The sequence below is a fragment of the Balaenoptera borealis genome (genome assembly GCF_965194805.1).
Source record: "Balaenoptera borealis genome assembly, chromosome: 12".
NCBI lineage: Eukaryota > Metazoa > Chordata > Mammalia > Artiodactyla > Balaenopteridae > Balaenoptera > Balaenoptera borealis.
The window spans coordinates 12,508,435-12,530,638 of record NC_138869.1 but is presented as its reverse complement, the minus strand read 5'-3'; positions in this window follow the sequence as shown (position 1 = coordinate 12,530,638).

Genomic DNA, 22,204 nt, shown 5'->3' with positions numbered 1-22,204 from the left:
ATAAAAGGTAGGATCTACAAGAAGATGTGGTACATATATACAACGGAATACTACTCAGCCATAAGAAAGAACGAAATAATGCCATTTGCAACAACATGGACCTAGAGATGATCATACTAAGTGTACAGAGAAAGACAAATACCATATGATATCACTTACATGTGGAATCTAAAGTATGACATAGATGAACTTATCCACGAAAGAGAAACAGACTAACAGACACAGAGAATACACTTGTGGATGCCAAGGGGGAGGGGGGCTAGGGGAGAGATGGATTGGGAGTTTGGGACTAGCAGATGCAAACTATTATATATAGAATGGATAAACAACTAGGTCCTACTGTATAGCAGAGGGAACTATATTCAATATCCTATAATAAAACATAATGGAAAAGAATATGAAAAAGAATATATATATAATTACATATTATAATTAACAGAAATTAACATAACACTGTAAATCAACCATACTTCAATGTTTTTTTTAAAAAAAAAAAGGTACAATCTAGTTAAACACTACCCAATAACTCCGCCAGACAAAGCACTCAAAATAGTAAGAGATCTTCCTGAAATATCTCCTGGTAAACCTGGGTCTCAAGTTTTCCCCTAAGCGTATGCTACTGAACTGCCATTTTTCAGTGGCTTTATTTCAGGGGTAGCTGGGCCAAAAAGACAGTGTTTAAGTTCGGGAGGGTTTGTAAAATCTCTACTTCTCCTCCATCGTCATGACTGGAGAGTCTTACTTCTGAGATGCTGGTCACCAGACAGTGTTGAGGCTCATCACCCAGAGAATTTCCTGAATCCACGCTGTCTGCGTCTTATTTTAGACCTAACATCTGATATACAGCTGATTTCCACCACAGATAGGGTTTACTGGTCACTCCACTCCAGCTACATTGGCCTCCTTATTGTCCACGGATGTTCCAGGCAGCTCAGTGCCCTTGAACTGACTTGCTCTCTGTTTGGAATGCTCGGATATTTACTTGGCTCACTGACTAACCCCTCCGCCTCCTTCAGCTCTCTGCTTAAAATGTCACCGTATCAGCAGAACCTTCACTCTCCAGTCTATTTAAAATTGCAATTGCCTGCCTCTCCCCCCTGCACTCTCTACCTCCTGATTCCTACTTTATTTTGGTCCTTTGATTTATGTGTAATACAATATACGTTTTGAGTATTTAATGTCTTCCCCACCCCTGTCCCCAACCAGAAGGCAAACTCCATGAGGGCAAGGATCTTTTTCTCTTTTAGACAATTCTTTTGTCCCCTGACCTAGAGCAGAGCCTGGTGTTCAATTAATATTGAATTAATGAATGAATGACCAAACAAATAAATCTTATATCGCAGTATCTCTGGCAAGTAAAATGATCAGACTTGCAATTTGCTATAACTCTGGCTGCAGTGTGAAGAACAAGCTGTAGGGGGTGCTAGATTGCAAGTGGCGGGGTCAGTTGGGAAGCTGCAGCCCCACCAGAGAGATGATGCCCTTTGAACTCGGGATAACGCAAATGGCTATGAAGACGGATGCAGGAAACCCGCTGAAACATCCAACCACCACACCCTTGCTTCTCTCCCTAAACCTCACCAAACTTCAGTTTTCTTTTAAATAAAATGGGGATAGTAAGTCACAGATTCATTATGAAGATTAAATGATAAAATATATATGAAGCACCCAGCATGGTCTCTAACACAAAACAGGGACTCAACTAGTAGGAATTCTATTCTTGAGATGCCTTTTCTTTTTCTCCAGCTCCACCCTCATTCCTTCATCTTGAACAGCTCTTGCGTCCACTTTGGCCGATCTACAATATGATGACTCGGAAGTAGGGAATATGTCCCTATTTCCTTTCATCTCTAGCAAGATTGGGGTCCACCGTTACGGTGAACTTTAAAATATATTATCAATAGCAATGAAAAACTCATTCATCCACGACGCTGAGCTAATTAAGGAAGCCCAGATACGGTCATGAGAAGGAAATTACTTTTTAAAGAAAATAATTTGTCTTCATTCATACCCCACCTTATTCCAAAAGGGACTTAAGATTGCTTCTCCAAATGCACATGCCACAGAAAAATAAATTAAAAGGAAGAAAAATGAGACAAAAGGAAAATAAGGGAAAGAAAGTGATTTAGAGCCAGGAGCAAAGCCAGCAGACTCCTTAGGACTCTGCCACTATTTGGATCCAAGTTGTCCAGAAGCCAATACGTCAAGGAAGCCCCAGTGGGTTAGGGGACCCACAGTGTCTATGAGGCTAAAGCACACAGTGCTCAAGAAAATCCCTTCACACAGAGGCCAGAGCACGATGCCTCCCCGGGGCCTCCAGAGTGAAGACACCAAATAATGTAACAAACACCATCCTTGGCAGCCCCCACAACAGCCCTGAACAATCGCTTCCTATTTGCAATGTTGTGTAAAGCCAGGATTCAAGTTAGCCTCATCTATAACTTAAGTGGTTCCCTTGAGGGCTGGGAAATTTTTTTTATTATTAATTAATTAATTAATTTATTTATTTATTTATTTATTTTTGGCTGCGTTGGGTCTTCGTTGCTGCGCACGGCCCTTCTCTAGTTGCAGTGAGCGGGGGCTACTCTTCGTTGCGGTGCGCGGGCTTCTCATTGCGGTGGCTTCTCTTGTTGCCGAGCACGGGCTCCAGGGCACGCGGGCTTCAGTAGTTGTGGCTCGCAGGCTCTAGAGCGCAGGCTCAGTAGTTGTGGTGCACGGGCTTAGCTGCTCCGCAGCATGTGGGATCTTCCCAGACCAGGGATCGAACCCATGTCCCCTGAACTGGCAGGCAGATTCTTAACCACTGCGCCACCAGGGAAGTCCCAGGGCTGGGAAATTGATGCCACTATTTCACACTGCTGTACTAGTCCCATGCAAGGAGAACATGGAACTGAAAAGCCAGGGGTCTTCCAACCCAGAGGTTCTGAGGCTGTTTCTTGGATTCCTTGGGTTCCACAGAGATGCCTCAGAGGAAGTGTAAGGGTCGGAGGAGCACTGAGAGGCCAGCAGGGCAGGGCAGGGTCTTGCGGTCCACAGCCCTGGCTTCAACCAGAGCAAAGTTTGGAAACCACAATGGCTCGAGTCAAGTGCAGCAATTCAAGGAGTGGACTTGGGAGTTATTTGGAGGTGAGGGTCCTGGACAAGGATTCAAACTCACTCACTCACCAGCTGTGGGACTTGGGGAAAATTACTTAACCTCTCTGTGCCTCAGTTTCTTCATCTGTCTAATGAGGATATTAATAAGACCGACTGTATGTGATCATTTGGAAGGTTAAACTGTTTGATAAAGACCTGTGATATTGTGATTTATAATAAACATGTAGTTTGGTCTTCTTCCACAGTTCTCGGCTCACAGCTCCCAAAAGCCTTGGAAAAGAGCAATGGGAGCCTCTGTTCTTTCGGTATTTGGTCTCTTGTCCTCTGTCCCTGAAGTGGCTTCAGGGCCATAGAGGGGAAATGGGTGTCTTGTTATTGGTAACAAGCCCCTTTCCACCACAACTGGGTTTATGTTAATAAGGTAGCTTTTGGAAAGCACCTAAGGATGGAGGCTGGCTGCCAGGGGAACCAACCATGAATAGAGGGGTGGAACTTTCAGTCCCACCCTCTGATTTCTGGAGAGGTGGGAGGGGCTGGAGTTTGAATCAATCACTAGCGGCCAATGATGTAGTCAGTCACGCCTACGAAATGAATCCTCCAGAAAAACCCAGAAGGAAGGGGCTTGGAGAGTTCCCAGGTTGGAGAAGTGGAACACTTCCTCCAAACTCCATGAGGACAGAGCTCCTTTGTTTGTGAACTCATCCTGTATATCTCTTCATCTGGCTGTTGATTCATATTTTTTTAATAAATTTGTTTGTTTGCTTATTTATTTATGGTTGCGTTGGGTCTTCGTTGCTGTGCGAGGGCTTTTCTCTAGCTGCAGCAAGCGGAGGCTACTCTTCGTTGTGGTGCGTGGGCTTCTCATTGCGGTGGCTTCTCTTGTTGCAGAGCATGGGCTCTAGGCATGCAGGCTTCAGTAGTTGTGGCACGTGGGCTCAGTAGTTGTGGCTCGCGGGCTCTAGAGCACAGGCTCAGTAGTTGTGGCGCACGGGCTTAGTTGCTCCGTGGCATGTGGGATCTTCCCAGACCAGGGCTCGAACCCGTGTCCCCTGCATTGGCAGGTGGATTCTTAACCACTGCACCACCAGGAAAGTCGCGATTCATATTCTTTAACATCCTTTGTAATATATTGATGATCAAGTGAGTAAACAGGTTTCCTGAGTTCAGTGTGCATTTTAGCAAATTAATCAAACCCAAGGAGGCGGTTGTTGGGAAACTCTGATTTATAGTCAGATGCACAGGTGATAACATGGACTTTGACTGGCGTCTGCAGTGGGGCAACCTTAGGGAACTGAGCCTTTAACTGCGGAATCTGATGCTATCTCCAGGCATATAATGTCTGAATTGAGTTGAACTCTCTAAGACCCTCAGCTGGTATGGGAGAAATGCCTGGTGATGTGGGAAAAACTCCTCACATACAGGTTGGAATTTGGTCCACAACCCGTAAGTCCTTAAGCAGGACACCTGTTACAGAATAAGTGTTCAATAGTGATTTCACAGCAGAAGTTTGGGTAAGAGAAATATTAACCCTTGAATTAGCCTAGCTCCTACATACGAAGAAACAGCTGCTGTAAAAATATTCTGTCCACATAGGTTTCTCCAAAAGAAGAGGTCCTGAAGTTGAAGTGATTTGTCCCAAATACATTTCCAGTAGCAGAACGGGCACTGGAGCCAGCACTCCTGACTTCTTGCCCACTGACCCATTCACTGGGCCAGAAGACTGGTTTCCATTGCTCACAGCTGTGCTCCATTTTACTCTCACTGCACCTATGTCATGAAATCCAGCATATGAAACAGCCAACAGCTGTCATGTCATGTGTGAGCTCCAATTATCAGTGGCTTCCTTGAGAAAGATTTTAGAACACGCTCATGATTAGCAACATGGAATGTGACAATCAATTAGTAATGTCCACCACTGAAAAGAGCAAGGAGATATTTGCAGATGCCATGGTATGTAATAATTTCACGAGGATGGAAACCACATGTAAGCACTTTGGACTGTCCAAAGCACAATTCCCTATTCTGAACACACAGTAGGCCATTTGGCAGTGTTTACTGAGTGACTAACTGATTGAGTGTTTGTACAAAATATTTAGTGAGCATAAAAGAACAATGGTGATTGATTCCATTGATCTTTTACAGAACATAAGGTAGGTGATATTACTTGAGGCTAAGAATTATGAGCATTCAATTACAGTATTTACTTTCTCCAGATCCTCCCAACATATAACAATGCCTAACTGGTTTTAGAAGGTCCATTGGCTGAACAATGGGGAGGAACATTGCACTGATTTCTATTAGGAAGATGTGCATCTGTGAAAGCCCTTAAATCAATTCAGGACTCTTATACAATAAGCTGTCTTCAATATGGATGGCCTCTGAAACCAAAATTGCTTACTTTCAAATAATTTTGACACTGCAAACTGTTAATGGGTTCTCCCTTTACCCAGACGCTGCGTTGTTAGCTGTAAGCCATAGGAAAATGAATCCATTGCTGGCTTCCAGAAGATATGTATGCCAATTAATCTTAACAAATTTAAGAATGCAGACTGATACTAATATAAGAGCCAGAAAAGTGTTAATAGAACATGAGTCTGGGTCAGAGGTGGTGAGTGGGAAGGTTTCTTGGAGAAGGTTCCTTCGGGGAGGCCATTCCAGGTGGAAAGGAAGGCTTTAGCAAGAGCATAGAGGGAGGGAGTTACAAAGCATGCCTCAGACAGCCGCTGTGATATACGGAAGTGATTATAGAACTTTACGTATAGTGGGCAAAGGCACCTGAAGAGGCAAATGTGATTCTTTGTTTGCCACCCTCCGAAACTGCTAAGTCTCCAAAATTCAAATTACTATATACCTGGTTCAAAACTCATTTTCAAAACAAACTTATGGTTACCAAAGGTGAGAAGTGTGGGCATAAGGATATATTAGGAGTTTGGGTTTAACATATACACACTACTATATACAAAATAATCAACAAGGACCTACTATACAGCACAGGGGACTCTACTCAATATTCTGTCATAACCTATATGGGAAAAGAATCTGAAAAAGAATAGATATATGTATATGTATAAGTTAAGCACTTTGCTATACACCTGAAACTAACACAACGTTATAAATCAACTATACTCCAATATAAATTTTTTTTAAAAAAGCAAGTTTATAAGTACCAAAACTTAAAACGAAAAAACTCATTTTCAAAAAATGCAAAGTAAAACCAGATTGAAATAAATCACTTATTTATATTAAAAATGTGCTGACTATCTGCTCTGAGTTGAATAAGACACGGGCCCTGCCTTCCAAAGGCTCCCAGTCTAATGTGGAAAAGGAATACGTGAACTGACCCTTGTATGACAGTATGGGGTGTGCAAAAAAAGGGCTCTACCCTGAAGAGGCTGGGAACCCAGGGCAAGGGCGTCCAATCCCACCTTGAGGTGAGGGTCAGGGGAGGGAATGAAATGGAGGGAGAACCAGAAAGGGCTTTCTGGAAGAGCCAATACCCAGATGAACACCTAGATGAACTTAGCTAGGTGATTCTGTTCATCTTCTCTTCTCTGCTCCTCAAAATATTTCCTCTCTGGGTTGACTGGAAACGACACCCTCACCTGGTTTTCCTCCTACTTCTCTGACTGGGCCTTCTCAGACTCCTTTTCTGACTCGTTTTCTTTTCCCTAAATTGAAAGTGTTGGAGCGCCTCAAAGCCCAGTCCTTGAATCTCTTTTCCTCCATATTAACACCCACGCCTAGTGATCTTATGCAGTCCCATGGCTTTAAATACTAGCTATAGACTGATGGCACCCAAACTTCCATCTCCATGCCTGGCTTTGCCTCTGAACTCCACATTTGCATATCTAGCTGCCCACCTGACATCCCCACTTGGATACCAAAAGGATCTCAAATACAAAATGTCTCAAATCTATTTCTGGTACCCCTTCCAAACCACTCCTGTCCAGCCTTCTCATCCCATCCCACTGCAGCTCATGACAGGGCAAGTCCATCCATTCAAGGCTCATCAAAAACATTGGTTCCTCTCCTGTGCTCATAACTTCTGACCAATCCACCAGGAAATCCTCTCCACTATGCCTTCATTTTACCCAGAATTTAACTCCTCACCACCTCCACTCCAGCACCATCATTTTTCACCTGAAATAGTTCTACCTCCTAATGGATCCCCATGCTTCTACCTTCAGTCACCTGTATATTTCAAAACAGCACCCAGAGTGATCCTATCAAATGTAAATCAGGTCATTCAAACTAAGTCCAAACCATCTAACAGCCTCCCATTTCACTTAGAGCATAAGCCCAATTCCTTACAATGACCTATAAGGCCTCACATGATTTGTTCCACCCCCATAAGCTCTCTGACCTTGTCTCCCACTACTTTCCCCTTTGTTCACTGGACTTCAACCGCATTGTCTCCTTGTAGGGCCTCAAACACCCCAGGCACACTCCTGCCTCAGGACCTTTGCACTTGCTGTTCCTCAACCTCAGATGCTCTTTCACCAAATAGCTACATGGTTCACACCCTCACTTCCTCCAGGCCTTCTACCCAAAGGTATGTTCTTCATGACATTTCTTGGCTACCCTGTCTAAAATTGCAAGCCCTGCCCTCAAAACTTCCTATGGTTTTTCCTTGCCTTGTTTTTCTTCTTAGAATTTACTATTACCTTTTATGTTTTACTTAATTAATGTGTATTTTTTATCTCCCCCACTAGAATATAAGCTCCGTAAATGTAGGCATTTTTGTCTCTTATTTACTATTGTGTCCCTAGCACCTCGGACACTGGTTAACACATAGAAGGCATTCAATAAATATTTGTCAAATGAACAAAGGGAAGGGAATTCCATTCCAGATTGGATAAAAGCTGAGAGAATGACATGATCATAAGAAATAGTTCATATTCCTTTAATGAAAATAACTAACATATTTTAAATGTATTATTTAACCTCAGAAGACAAAATCTGGAAGAAAAAAATATTTGGAAGAGTAAAGCTATATAATAAACATGCTTTGCTTTTTCTGAAATTTATAATCATGCTTCTTTAAAAGTTTTATAAATATTTTTTAAAGCTCAGTGAGTTTTCAAATGCTTCAAAATATTAGGAAGTTATTTTGGAACATTCAAATTGTTAAAATGTAGAATGTAAAATCATTTTCAAAAAATTTCAACTTGTCAGCAACCTTAGAAAATAAACTAGTTTAATATTTAAATGTTTTGAAACTGTGTGTTAAGATGTTTGGATCTAAAATGGGAAAAACAGTTTGGAAACAGTTGTGAAAGCCAACGGTTTTCCAACTGATCATGTTTGAAATTTAAAGTTTTTGTTATCTCGGCAAAGAAGTAGAGAGAATACATCAAACATTTCACAAAGTCACTTACAAAGCAACATTTCCAAATTTGGGGGGAAGCAGATTGAAAATTTTCAGGGATACTTTTTGTAGCCCTGTATTTAACAGTAAAAACTGAAAATGTGTCTTCCAAAAGGAAAACTAGTAAATAAATAAGGTATTTAAAATGGAATATTAGAAAATAATACCACACATACTCTGCAAAGGAAGTACAATGTTTGTTAATATGTAAATCATAATCCCATTTGGATTTTTTTCTAAGAAGTTGAATGTATGTGTCTGTAAGACATACCATGCATATGCATGTGTAAAGGGTTACTTCTCCCAGCTGTTAACAGTGGTTGCCACTAGAGTGCCAGGTGGGGAAGGTTAGAGAAACATGGGAAATTTAACTTATCCCTGTTTTAAGATTCTTTGAAATGTGATGAGTTATCTATCAGGGTTTTTTCTTTAAAAAATAAAAATAAAAACTATGAAAATGGTTTCAAATGTTTTCAGCATCAGAGGGTCTGAGATATAGAGATGAATTAAATCTGTTCCCAGCTGCTGACGGACTGAAAATATATTAAAATAACCAGAAATGGTAAGGAATCACTGTTCTACAATACAATAAACTCTAGAGCAAGAGCACAAAGCTCAGGAGATGTACAGATGAAGGAACATTTCAATTTGTTAAGAAGTCTTCCCAGAAGATTGGGCCAGTGCTTGAGGGACAGATAGAGCTGGGTCAAGATATTTCGGGCAGATTAGAGGAGCCACCGCATGCAAAGGGCACACTCTGAGGACAGGTGGCCATTTAGCTTGACTGGAAGATGGGCTCAAGACTCCACCATGGTTATTGCTCTGAAGGCTGGGCCCAAATTGGGATGAGCTTTGGAATAAAACAAGACATAAGTAAGTCAACACCTCAGCCTGCAGAATCCATTGTGGCCCAATTCCAAAACCTGTGGGTTTTCTACTAAATCTTGGGCCTTTTCTCTGATAAAAACATCCCTGAGTGTGGAATCCTCACAGAAAGCCTTCTTTCTAAAGGTGAAAGTCACTTATACCTAGCTTATCAAATGGAGAGAATCCCAAATAATAAACTTAGGTTCAGCTTTTAAGCTTTTCCTACTAAAGCAACATCCATGATTGTGTTTGACCATCCCAGTGACCTACAAGAATAGATGATTTGGGGTATTTTTGTCTCCATTTTATAGTGAAGGTCATGGAGACCCAGAGACACATGCACTCTGCAAACTGGTGGCTTGGCTGGAACTCAAGTTCACATGCCTGGCACCTCCAGTCCAGAGTGCCTCCCATTAGATCACACTATAAAATGATGATAGTCTTTAAAAACTTAAGTATCTGATGGCACATGCCACCATTCTCTACTCTCACCCCTTACCACTGGCTGTCGGCAGTACGTCAGAGAAAATACTGTAAAGAGATATTCATTTCTCTATGAACGGTCTTTCAGTGATCTTTTCTCCTCACTTTTTTTTTTTTTTTAAATTAATTCATTTATTTATTTATTTATTTTTGGCTGTGTTGTGTCTTCATTGCTGCGCGCGGGCTTTCTCCAGTTGCGGCAAGCGGGGGATACTCTTTGTTGTGGTGCGCGGGCTTCTCGCTGCATTGGCTTCTCTTGTTGCGGAGCATGGGCTCTAGGGAGCACGGGCTCAGTAGTTGTGGCTCACAGGCTCTAGAGCACAGGCTCAGTAGTTGTGGCGCATGGGCCCAGTTGCTCCGCGGCATGTGGGATCCTTCCGGACCAGGGCTCGAACCCGTGTCTCCTGCATTGGCAGGCAGATTCTTAACCACTGCGCCACCAGGGAAGCCCCTTCTCCTCACTTTTGAATGAGGTAACACTTAATTTGTTGCTGTTTAATCACCAAAGAAGTCAAAATCTTTAGAAATCTATCTCAGGTAGAAATCAATGATTCAAAAAGAATAAAGCAAAGTAGCTAGTGCTCTAGAAGGGTAATAAGAAAGATGCAAGTCACCTTGCTTTGATCAGGAGTTAATTTATCTTTGAGAAGAAAGAAGGATAAGTGACAGGTCACCAGCAACTGGCCTTGTTGTCTGCCTCTGCTCTGTAAATTCACTTTCATGATCACTTGCAGTCACTCTGAGAAAAAACTCAGTGTCTTAAACTACTTTTGCCTTTATATGACTTAATGTCTCTGAACTTCTAATTCCTTACCTAAAAATGATGACAATATTAAAAAATGATGACAATATTTTTATTATTATCACTCAATCATAATATTGCGTGATAATAATAAAAATGATATAGAAGGCTGACCACAATTCTGCTTCCAGCCAAGCTGGAGAAACAGGGGTTAGATTTACCCTCTCACCTGAAACAAAAGATGGACAGAAAATCTGAAACAATGGCTTTCAAAACACTAGACAATAGGCAATGAAGGACACTGATACCTAAAAGATGAAAGGACACGGATACCTAAAAGATGAAAAACAAACAAGGTGAGTCCTAGAATTCCCCTAGATTACTGACTTGAAGGAGTTTCCTGTCTAAAAAATCTTAAACACAAGGCACAAAAGGATCAAACTCTTTCTCAGTAATGTAACTGCAAAACAGAACAAAGTTTTAAAATATTTACAAGAATACAAAAAAATCCAGCAAAAAAATGACATAAAATTCATAGTGTCTGGCATGCAGTGAAACATTACTATATATTCAAAAAGCATAAAAATATAACCTATAATGAGGAGAAAAACCAATTACTCAAAACCAACCTAGAAGTGACACAGATGTTATAATGAGCAGATAAGAACATTAAAAGAGTTACTATAACTCTATTCTATGTGTTCAAAAATTTAAGTAGAAAGTTACTTTTTAAAAGGCCAAAATAGAATATCTGAGGTAAAAACTAAAACATTTAAAATATACTAGTTGGAGTTTGCAAAACAAAGTATTAGTGAACTTGAAGACATAGCAATAAATATTTAAAAAACAATGGCCAAAACGTTCCAAATTTGATTAGAACTATAAACATATAGTTCCAAGAATTTAATGACACATAGCACAAACAAGTAAAAAAAAAATAAATTCGAGGCACAGCATAATGAAATTGCTCAAAACCAGTGAAAAAGGAGAGAATCTTAAAATCAGTCAAAGAAAAAAAGTTTTATCCCATACAGAACAAAGATAAGAAAAGGATGATAACAGAGTTCCTGCTGGAAACAATGCAAGCAAGAAGACAATGGAACATCGTTAACATAGAGAAAGAAAAACCGCAAACATAAAATTGTACACCAAGTGAAAATATATTTCAAAAAAGAACGTGAAATAAATATATGAAGAACGCCAAAAATAGTAACTACATGGGTAACTATGTAAGATTGTCTCTTATTATTTTAATTTCCTTAGAACATAATTGTTTGAAAAAAGCTGTGTGTGAGATTTTTATAACATATGTAAAAATAAAATATATGACAAAAGTAGCATAAAGATGGAGGGGGGAGAAATGGAAATATAAGGTTCTACTACACTTGAGGTGAAATAATGGCACCTGAAGGTAGACAATGATAAGTTAAAGATGTATGCTATATGCCACAGAGCAACTAAGCCCGTGCGCCACAACTACTGAGCCTGCGCTCTAGAGAGCCCGCGAGCCACAACTACTGAAGCCCGTGCGCCTAGAGCCTGTGCTCTGCAACAAGAGAAGCCACCGCAATGAGAAGCCCACACACCGCAACAAAGAGTAGCCCCCGCTCGCCGCAACTAGAGAAAGCCCGCGCAGCAACAAGGACCCAATGTAGCCAAAAATAAATAAATTTATAAACAAACAAAAAAAAGATGTATGCTATAAACTCTAAAACACATAGCAAAATTTTAAAAAGAATTATAAATAAAAAGCCAACAAAAGAAATAAAATGGAATCATAAAAAATACTCAGTTAATCCACAAGAAGATAGAAAAAGAAGAGGAACAAAGATAAGATGGGACAAACAGAAAACAAATAGCAAGATGACAGTTTAAACCTTACCATATCAATTATCACATTAAATGTCAATGGTCCAAATATCCCAATTAAAAGGCAAAGATTGTCAGATTGGACAAAAAGGTAAGACACAACCATTTGCTACCTTCAAGAAACACACTTTAAATACAAAGATATAAATAGGTTAAAATTAGAAGTATGGAAAAAGATATACCATGCTAATCCTAATCAAAAGAAAGCTAGTGCGGCTATATCAATATCAGAAAAGGTACATTTCAGAGCAAAGAAAATTATCAGAGATAATAAAAGTTATTTTATCATGATAGAGGTATTATTCATCAGAAGGACATAACACTCTTGAATGTTTATGAATCAAATAACAGAGCTTCAAAATACAAAGAGCAGAAATTGACCGAACTGCACGAAGGAATAGATAAATTCACAAATACAGTCAGATATTTCAGTATCCCTCTCTCAATAATCAAGAGAATAAACAGAAAATCAGCAACATAATACAGAAGATTTGAACACTATGAACGAATTTGATCTAATTGACATTTATATTTATACACACTCCACTCAATAACAGATGAGAGGTATTGTAGTAGGTTTGCATTCCCCCAAAAAAGATGTGTTAAAGTCTTAGCCCCCTGTACTTGTGGATGTAACTTTATTTGGGAAAAGGACATTTGCAGATGTAATTAGTTAAGATGAGGTCATCTTGGATTACAGTGGATCCTAAATCCAATGACTGGTGTCCTTATAAGAAGACCATGTGAAACACAGAAAGACACAAAGGGAGAACATCTTGTTATGATGGGGGCAGATTATCCACAAGCCAAGGCACACCAAGGATTACTGGCAACCCCCAGAACTAGGAGAACAGCAGGGAATAGATTCTTCCTCAGAACTTCCAGAAGGAACCAACCATGACATTGATTTCAAACAAAACCTTGATTTAGAATTTCTAGCCCCCTGGACTGTGAGAGATTAAATTTCTGTTGTTTTAAGCCACCTAGTTACGGTAATTTGTTACAGCAAATCTAAGAAACTAGCACAGGTATAGATCAAAGTACAGTGTAAGGGATGTGAATAACAAAAGTCAGGTAGAAGAGGTATTTAGGAGACAGTGGAGTGTTGTCTATCTTATTTTTTTATTTTTAAAGTCTTTTTGGTTTTTCTTTTTGATGTGAACCATTTTTTTAAACTCTTCATTGAATTTGTTACGATACTGCTTTTGTTTTATGTTTTGGTTTTTTGGCCATGAGGCATGTGGGGTCTTAGCTCCCTGACCAGGGATCGAACCTGTATCCCCTGCACTGGAAGGTAAAGTCTTAACCACTGGACTGCCAGGGAAGTCCCACGTTGTCTATTTTCTAAGCTTCCTGATTTGAAATGAGTTGAAAGTTTTGAAAATGATTTTAAAACAACTTGAGATATTCCAAAATAGCATTAAACAAATTTGGGTTCAAATTTTGATACTTGTTACCTGTTAGACTTTGGGTATATCAAGATTTCACTGTACTTCATATCCAGAAAACCCATGTCAATAAATAAAATGTCCTGGCTCAAATAACCAAAAAGTTGGATAGCTCTGGCTTCAGACACAGCTAGATTCAGAATCAGCGTGGTCAGGCCTCAGTGTCTTCCGATCTTGGCTCTGCCTTCTGCTGTCCTGGCTTTTTATGTGGCCTTCAGAGTTTACCCTGGCAATGCCAAGACCGCTGCCACCATCTCAGCCTCCCTTCCCTAAGTCCAATGGGCAGATGCTTGTTCAGCTGATTTGAAGAAAGTCCCCTAATTCCTTCTGATTGTACTTGGCTTAGATCACATGATCACCCTGATCCAACCTCTGTAGATTAGGAAATGTCACACTCTGATTGGTTTAAAATCTGCATCTCATATCCCATTCATGCAGTTGAGGTGGAATTCCATCCAGAGAGTGTGGGAGGAGTTAATTTCCAATCAAACACTGGGGGCCATTTCTAGAAGCAAGGAGTTTGGCTTGTGGGGAGGCAAACAACAAATCCCCACTAGGAGCATCAAACCCAGTTTCCAGCATGTGATGAGAATTCAGGAAACAGTATCTACAACTTTAATTCTGGATCAGAAAGTGGCTAGTGATGCTATACCATATAATTGTGGACATAAAGCCAATAAAGCAGAAAGAGTTTTACTCAAAGTTTTGCCAACTTTTTCCTCAGGAAATTAGGTCAGACAAGACAAGAAACATTGTTCAAATAGGATACAGCAGGCTATAATCTCTAAACGTAATGTTAAGGAAAACTGAGCTTAACAATATTACAGTGGCCATCTGCTGTTCTGAGGGATGTCCATAATCTCTTTTCCTGGTCATAGGACCCATCTCTTCATCTCCAGGGATGGAAATAAATTCAGAGTCAATGGAGGGTTCATGTCCCCTAGCCTACAATGATTGGTTCTAAAGAGATTCATGGCCCAACCTATGCCAGTAAGACAAAACCCAGAACTTTTATTCTATTTACTGAAAATGTGATGTTCTTCCTGATGGGGTTACTAAGCTTGCAGGTTATGAGCCTATAGCTGCTGCTGATTACCTTTCTCACCATTATGGAAGGCTTGACTGAGAAGACAACACAGAGAACAGCAAAGCTCAAAGAGAAAGAGAGAGATTTCCCAATGACCATAGTTAAGCCCCTGGATCCAGCCATACCCGAATGCAGTGGTACCCCTAGACTTTCCAGTTACGTGCCTCAATAAATTCTTGTTTTGCTTAAGTCAGGTTTCGTTGGCCAGTAGAAATCAAATCTTTCCACTCACAAAATTCCTTAACTCCAACGCAGCCCATTCAGTCTAGGACCCTGACAAGGATTCAAGTCCCAGCAGAAAGTAGACAGCAAATGCACTTTTTGAGGATCAAGCTTCAGATTTCTTGCTCCTTGGTTGTCTGCTCCTTGCATGTCTGACTTCAAGCACTTGAATTGTCTTGACTGTCAGGTTATTTGGACTTTGTCACTGTTCAATTTACAGCCGTGTCAATGTAGAATTTGGAATGAGAAAATGTAATAAATGGATCCTATTTGCTTTGATGCTGGAGCTTAGCCAGATCTAATCATCCTGCAGGTGACGCATCCACAGCTGAGGCCAGGATGAAAGGAGCATAGGACGGGCGGGTGTAGGGACAGGAGGTAAGAGTTTAAAAAGGCAAGGACGAGAAAGTAAGGAGAGGCACTGGATGCTGTGGAAAGAGCCCTGGACCGGATGCACCCAGACCAGGGTCTACGTTATATCCTAACCCTGTTCTACCTTGGGAAGCCTCTTCCCCTCTTGGTACCTCAATGTACCACTGTATAAAATGGGCACAATAATGTCTGCCAGGTCCACTTCCCCAAGGTGACTGGGGAAAAAAAACAAATGAAGTAACACATGAGCAAGGGGCCCTCAAAATGGTATGGACATTCTTGTTATTGCATTGACCACTTCCATGGGGAAGAGCCATGGGGCATGGCCAGGTGTCCAAGATATTTTCCTTGTCACACTGGTAAGAAAATGGGCTCAGGTGAAGAAGTCACTGGCCTACAGTCACACGGCTGACGAACAGGAAGACAGGCAGGATTTCAATCCTGGTTTGGATGAGCCCAGAATGCATCTTTGTTTTACCGCTTCTGCTGGGCATAAAAATTCAATTACAAAAATAATATTTAATAATTTGAGGAAGAATAAACATTATTGAGTATCCACTCTGTGCTAAGGACCTCAAAACAGTATCGCATTTAATACTTTTGACATCCTTATGAAATAGATCCTAATATACAGAGGAGGAAACCCTGAAAGTTGCAGTGACCTGCTCAAGGTCGCAGAGCTGGCAAGTGGCCAAGGCAGGATTTGAACCTAGGCAGTGTGGCAGCAGAGCCAGCAACCTGTGAACCACTAAGCAGTAGCGCCTCCTATGGAACAGAACTGGGGAGAGCAAAGTGAGGTCCCCAGTTCAGACAGAGGTGATCCTGGGCCCTGAGCTTGATGGGGGGCTGCTCCGAGACCCATCCCAACTGTGAGGTCGGAAGTACTTTTGTCAGCTCTTCTCATTTACTTGAGCATCCTGCAGCTGCAAGCTCCATGCTCTGTCGCTCTGCCGGTCCTGGACCAGACGGAGGCGTCCATTCACCCCGAGCTTCTGCACCAGGTCTACTGGGACTTCTCCCCTCTGCCTCTAGGGTCTTCGATACGCGCTCAAGTCCGTCAGTGCCTGCACCCAATAGAAACTCCAGGGCACTTCAGGGTTCCCAGTTCCTCCATTCCCAAGTTAGCCTGTTGGCCAACTTCTCTGCTCCTGCCTGCCCTCCCTCCCTCCCTCCTTCCCCTCCACAAATATTTATTTAACATCAGTGAGTCTGGGGAAGGCAGAACGAAGCCAGGAGGTTCCAGGACCACCCCCACCACCACTGGCAATTTCCAGGAGCATTTGTTTGTGACCCCGCAGGCCATCTTGGAAGCCACCCTCTGGCCCCCTGGACTTTCAGATGTCCGTCAGGACAGGCTTCTCCAGGGCACTTGGTTCTCAGCCACTGGCCAAGTGCTCAGGTATCTACTGTTGTTCGCTGATGGCTTATGCCTAGTGTTACATGTCAGCACCCCAACAACCCCAGGAGACAGACACGATTACCTCCCAGATACGCCACTAATGAGAGACCTCACGAGTCCCACGAGGTCTGAAAGCCACACAGCAAATGCTGCAGGCGGGCTCCCCCCTGCTGCACCATCGTGGGCTCCGTGTTGGCTCCTTGGCAGGGGCACAGCAGGGAGAAGGGACTTGTTCCTGGAGAGCAGGAGACCCGGGGACTAGCCAGGTCAGCTGCCCTCCCACAGGGAACCTTACCAAGTCCTAACCCTTCTCCCAGCTCTGAGCTGTTCACCGTCTGTAAGCAGGGGCTTCAGGCTGGATACTATTAATAACAATACTGCTGGCAGCCCCCCTCTCCCAAGTCCTTATGCAACATGGGGCACTCTGCTAGGCTGACTGAACTGGCGATTCAAATCCTGGCTCCACTACTTACTCATGAGTGACCCTGGGCAAGTGACTTCAGTTTTCTCAGTTTCCTCATCTGTAAAATGGGGGTAAAAACAATACCTACTTCAGAGTTGCCCTGAGGATTTAGTTAGTATAGATAAAGGTACTCAAAGCTGCATCTGGAGTTAGATTTTGTTGTTGCCTTTTTGCAATCTTTGCCTTAATTATCTCATTTAATACTCTCAGCAACGCTTTCAAGTAGAGACTATGATCTCCATTTTACAGACAAGGAAACTCAGTCTCAGCAAGGCTAATTAACTTGTCGAAAGTCACACAGTGACTTAAGTTTAAGACTGGAATTTGAACCCAGGTTTGCATGTCCATGTTCTCATCCCCTGCTACACATCATTGCACTACATCATGGATTCTCAGCTCCAACACTGTGACATTTGGAGCCAGGTAATTCCTTATTGCGGGGGCTGTCCTGTGCATTGTAGGATGTTTAGCGACACCCCTGGCCTCTATTCACTGAGTGCCAGTAACCAGCCTAGTTATGACAAGCAACAATGTCCCCAGATATTGACAAATGTCCCCAGGGAGCTAAATTGCCCCTGGTTGAGATGCAAGATGCTCCCTGAGGTCAATTTCACTTTAACATTCTACATTTCTACTTCTATTAGAACTTCAACCAAATGACAGCAGAGCAGAGAGGGTGGTGATGCTGTTTATGCCAGGAAATAAACAAAACCTAGTGGAAACCTCCTTCTCGGGACTTGCCTACCTCGTCCTTATAGGGCGGCAGCTAGTTCATCTGGCACCTTTGCGCTAATTAAAGAAAGGTGCACCCACTCAAGAGATAAATTACTACACTGCATCTTTTTCACTTTTTGTCATCTTTGAAGTCAGCATGTGTCTTATAATCAATGGCCTATCAAGATGTGACTGGCAGCATCTCGTCTTAGTTGTGCATCTTACAACCAGCAGCAACCTAAACGTGATGATACACAATTTGCAAAGATCCCCCCCACACAATCCCACCCCCTGGAGAACACAAATTAGAAAAAGGCCCCACCTCTGCGCAGAGGTGGCCCAAAGGCCGTGGCTTGGCTAAGTGGACGGTGCATCAGCATGAAGAAGAAGATGCTCCTTTGTCCAGGTGGACACAGGGCCCAAGGTCAGGGCACAGGGCTTGGGGGAGAGAGCACAGGCTTCGTTTCAGCCCCAGGGGCATTTGTGTAACATACAACCTCACCACAATACATGGTGAGCCGGCCACCCCTCATGATTCACTGACTAATTCTATCCAACCCCAGGGGCTAAGAATTAACACATCATCAAAGACCACTGGATATTACACGGCTTCTCAGAGCCAGAAATAATTTCGAGTTACAGTTTCTTGAAGTGGTTTTCAGGTTTTTTTCAAACCCCAACAAAGCAGGTTGTTTTACAGACTGAGAATGGCAACCAATTACCTACGACTCAAAGGCGAACAAATAAACATCCACAATATGATATTCTTTTTTACAAAAAGGGAAATGCCCCCTCAACAGGAGACAAATGTAGCAAAGCATCTGTTAACATGGTTCCCCAAAGAAGAATGAGTTAGTCTAAAACTGACAAGGACAACAGCCATATATCCTTCTCTGCCTTCATAAAATACAGCCTTCTTTGAAATCGACGTGATTACTTGCGAAGCCAAGTTTCCTCTATTTTTTTCTTCTTTGAAGCTGTGTGTGCCTTCATGTGCTTTAAATGTGTAATAAAAATAGAATAAAAAAACATTCATTTATTCATTGTGGCTGCTACAACATATGCTATTAAAGCCCGACTCCTATAAAGTTGAATTTTATGGCATTTCTTACACCTGTTCCTTCACCTTAGAGCTGCCCTACAATATTGGTCAGAATTGAGTGTTTCTCTCTCCAACCTCTATATCCCAAGAGAATGACTGAGCTTGAACTTGGGGTTCCCATTCCTGCTTCTTTCTTTTCCTTCCAGCATCACTCCCACACTGTCCCCTAACTGCCCTCATCTTCCCAGGCTCTCCCACCATATTCCACCATGAAGACATGCATGTTAGACACGGCTAGTCAGAAACCCCATACCAGATACCCCTAACCAAATCCTCCATCTATCTATCTACCTATTGATGGCCATGCCACCGGCATGTGGGATCTTAGTTCTGACCAGGGATCGAACCTGTGCCTGCTGCGTTGGAAGCGCAGAGTATTAACCACTGGACCACCAGAGAAGTCCCCAAAACCGCCTTTTATATTAAAATATTAAGCAGTGGAGTTAGATCAGGGCTCAGCAAACTACAGCCTGTGGGCCAAATCTGGCCCTCCTATATTTTTACAAATAAAGTTTTATTGGTATACAGCCCTGCTCATGTGTTTGGGTAGTATCAAAACCAAAGGCTCTCTAAACCTAGCACACTCTCATGCTACAAAGGCAGAGTGGAGGAGTCAAAACAGAGGTTGTATAGACCACAAAGCCTAACACATTTACCATCTGGCCCTTTATGGGAAAAATTCACCAACCGCTGGGTCAGAGCCAGGTGTCCAGAGCTAAAAGCCTGGGTTCACACGCCAGCTCTGGGCTTTACAGCTCTGAGCTCTTGGGCGAGCTAATTACCCTATCTGCGCCGCAATTTCCTGTGAGTCAGATGGGGATAATGAAAGGAACCTATATCGTGGGACTGTGAAAATGCACAGCACTTAGAACAGTTCCTGGCACGCGCTGTGGCAAGAACTCAAGAGTTGGGTGTTGTTACCATCCCAACCTGCATCCTCTGCTCTCTAGCATTTCCCTGCCTTCATTCCCCAAATGACAGAAAAGTCAGTCCACCGCTTGTCTTCCCTTCCTAATCCTTCCGTTTCCTCAATCCACTGCTTTACCCCACACCTTCAGCACCCCAGTAAGACCTCTCAGATGTGCCTGCAAAGCCTCCCACATAACCAAATCCTCCCACTTCTGAAATCTTTATTCCTTTCCACTTTTCAGTGTCTTCCAATACCAGAGACCACACTCCTCTTGGGGAGGCACTTCCTCCCTGGGAATATCCATCCAAGGGCATGGATTGACTGTCACAGTCGCTCTAGGTTCTCATGCTTTAGAGAAAATTAGTTCTTTTCCCTGAGCTTACCCCTCATGAAGCCACACGAAGACAGCACGTTCTTACAGAGGCCTACCCACACAGAGCGAGCCTTGCAGGCCCCAGTCTTCACTCCAACATCTGCCTAATGACATGAAGATCTATAATCAGCCCTCTCTGAGGACTAAAGATAAACTTTTCTTCCTTGAAAACAATCGTTATAGTTTGGGTTTCCCAAAAAAAGCAGCCCCCAAGACAAGACTGGAATGCAAGTAGTTTATTTGGGAAGTAATCTCGGGAACGATTGGAAGAGGAGAGGGAAGTAAAGCAGAGAAGGGAAAAAAGAAACAAGAGAAGGTGTGGAATCAGGAAACTTATAGGGGTGGCAACATGGGCTTAATTCTGATAGGGATCTCGCCGATATAGCTCAGGACATGTGTCTCCAAGTGATCCCACGAGGACAAGGAAGTACCCTTTGAGGCTCTATCCACCACTTCTGATCAGTCATTGGTTGAGGGATGCTCCCTAAGGTGTTAATTACCCGGCCCTTCCAGCCTGCCAGGCATGAACAGATGGCAACTGGAAATGAGACCAGAGTGCACTGAAAAGGTAAAGAGGCAAGGGGATGGGGCACCTATAGCATCAGAAACAACACTGCATCAAATAAATTGCCCCCAGTGGAAGGAGAGGACGGGTTTGGGGTTAGGGGAGACTGCGATTTTTTTGTAGAAACTGAAATACGCTTGTTAAATAAAGCTGCTGTGTGAGAAAACAATTTCCTTAACCAAAGGCAACTAAAAGTGTTAGGATTTGGAACAGAGAGTATTTATTCTTCTGATAGGATTGCTCTGGGATGTGTGAAATAAGAGCAGCTCTCTACCTTCAAGGCATTATTAATGTTACTAGGCTGACAATCAAGCGCTGTTTTCATTTCATTTGTCCTAGAAGAAAATATTCCCTTTTCTCTGCACTTAGGATGTATCATTTTTCCTCACCAGTACTACAGAGCCCAACTGTCCTTGTCGTGACATATCGAGTTTTTTTATACTTTTATTTTCCTTTACACAAACACAACTGACACTTTTAAGTTTTAAGGCTGGTCTATATTTGACAATGCAATAAGTGAGAGACAAAGATATTTTAACATTAAGCAGCTATTTCAAATTCACTCATTTTGTGGCTCTTTCTGTTCAGGCACTCATTCAGTCAACAGCTAGTTTTCTGAACAGTTACTGTGTCACTTGTTAAAGGTGGAAGGAAGGTGTTAAAAAATTAATAACCCATAATGTCTGCCTTCAGAGGGTCTGAAGTACAATTGTGTTGCAGAGAGCATGTTATTTTGGGTCTGCCCAGCAACCTTCCCTCCTTCTGGTGATGGCACCCTGATCTCAGCACACATAGCCCACCCCCCAATTCCAATCAGGTCATGTGACCCAGGCCACTCCATCAGCTCGCTGACTACTCTAAGACACAGTGATTGGTCCAGAAGTGACCACATGATCAAGTGTGTCCTACCAGAGTGAACTCCAGGACTTGGGTGGGACCTTTCAGGAAGAGATGCTTCCTGTTTGTCCTGTTGAATCTGAGCCAAAAATGACTTAGGCTGGAGCTCCTGCAGCCATTTTCCTTCCATGAGGGGAGAGGCTATCTAAGAATTCAGCTAAAACAGAGGAAGTGGAGCTGAAGGATGAATGAATGGAAATGGAATCTTGATGACAACCGGACCAAAC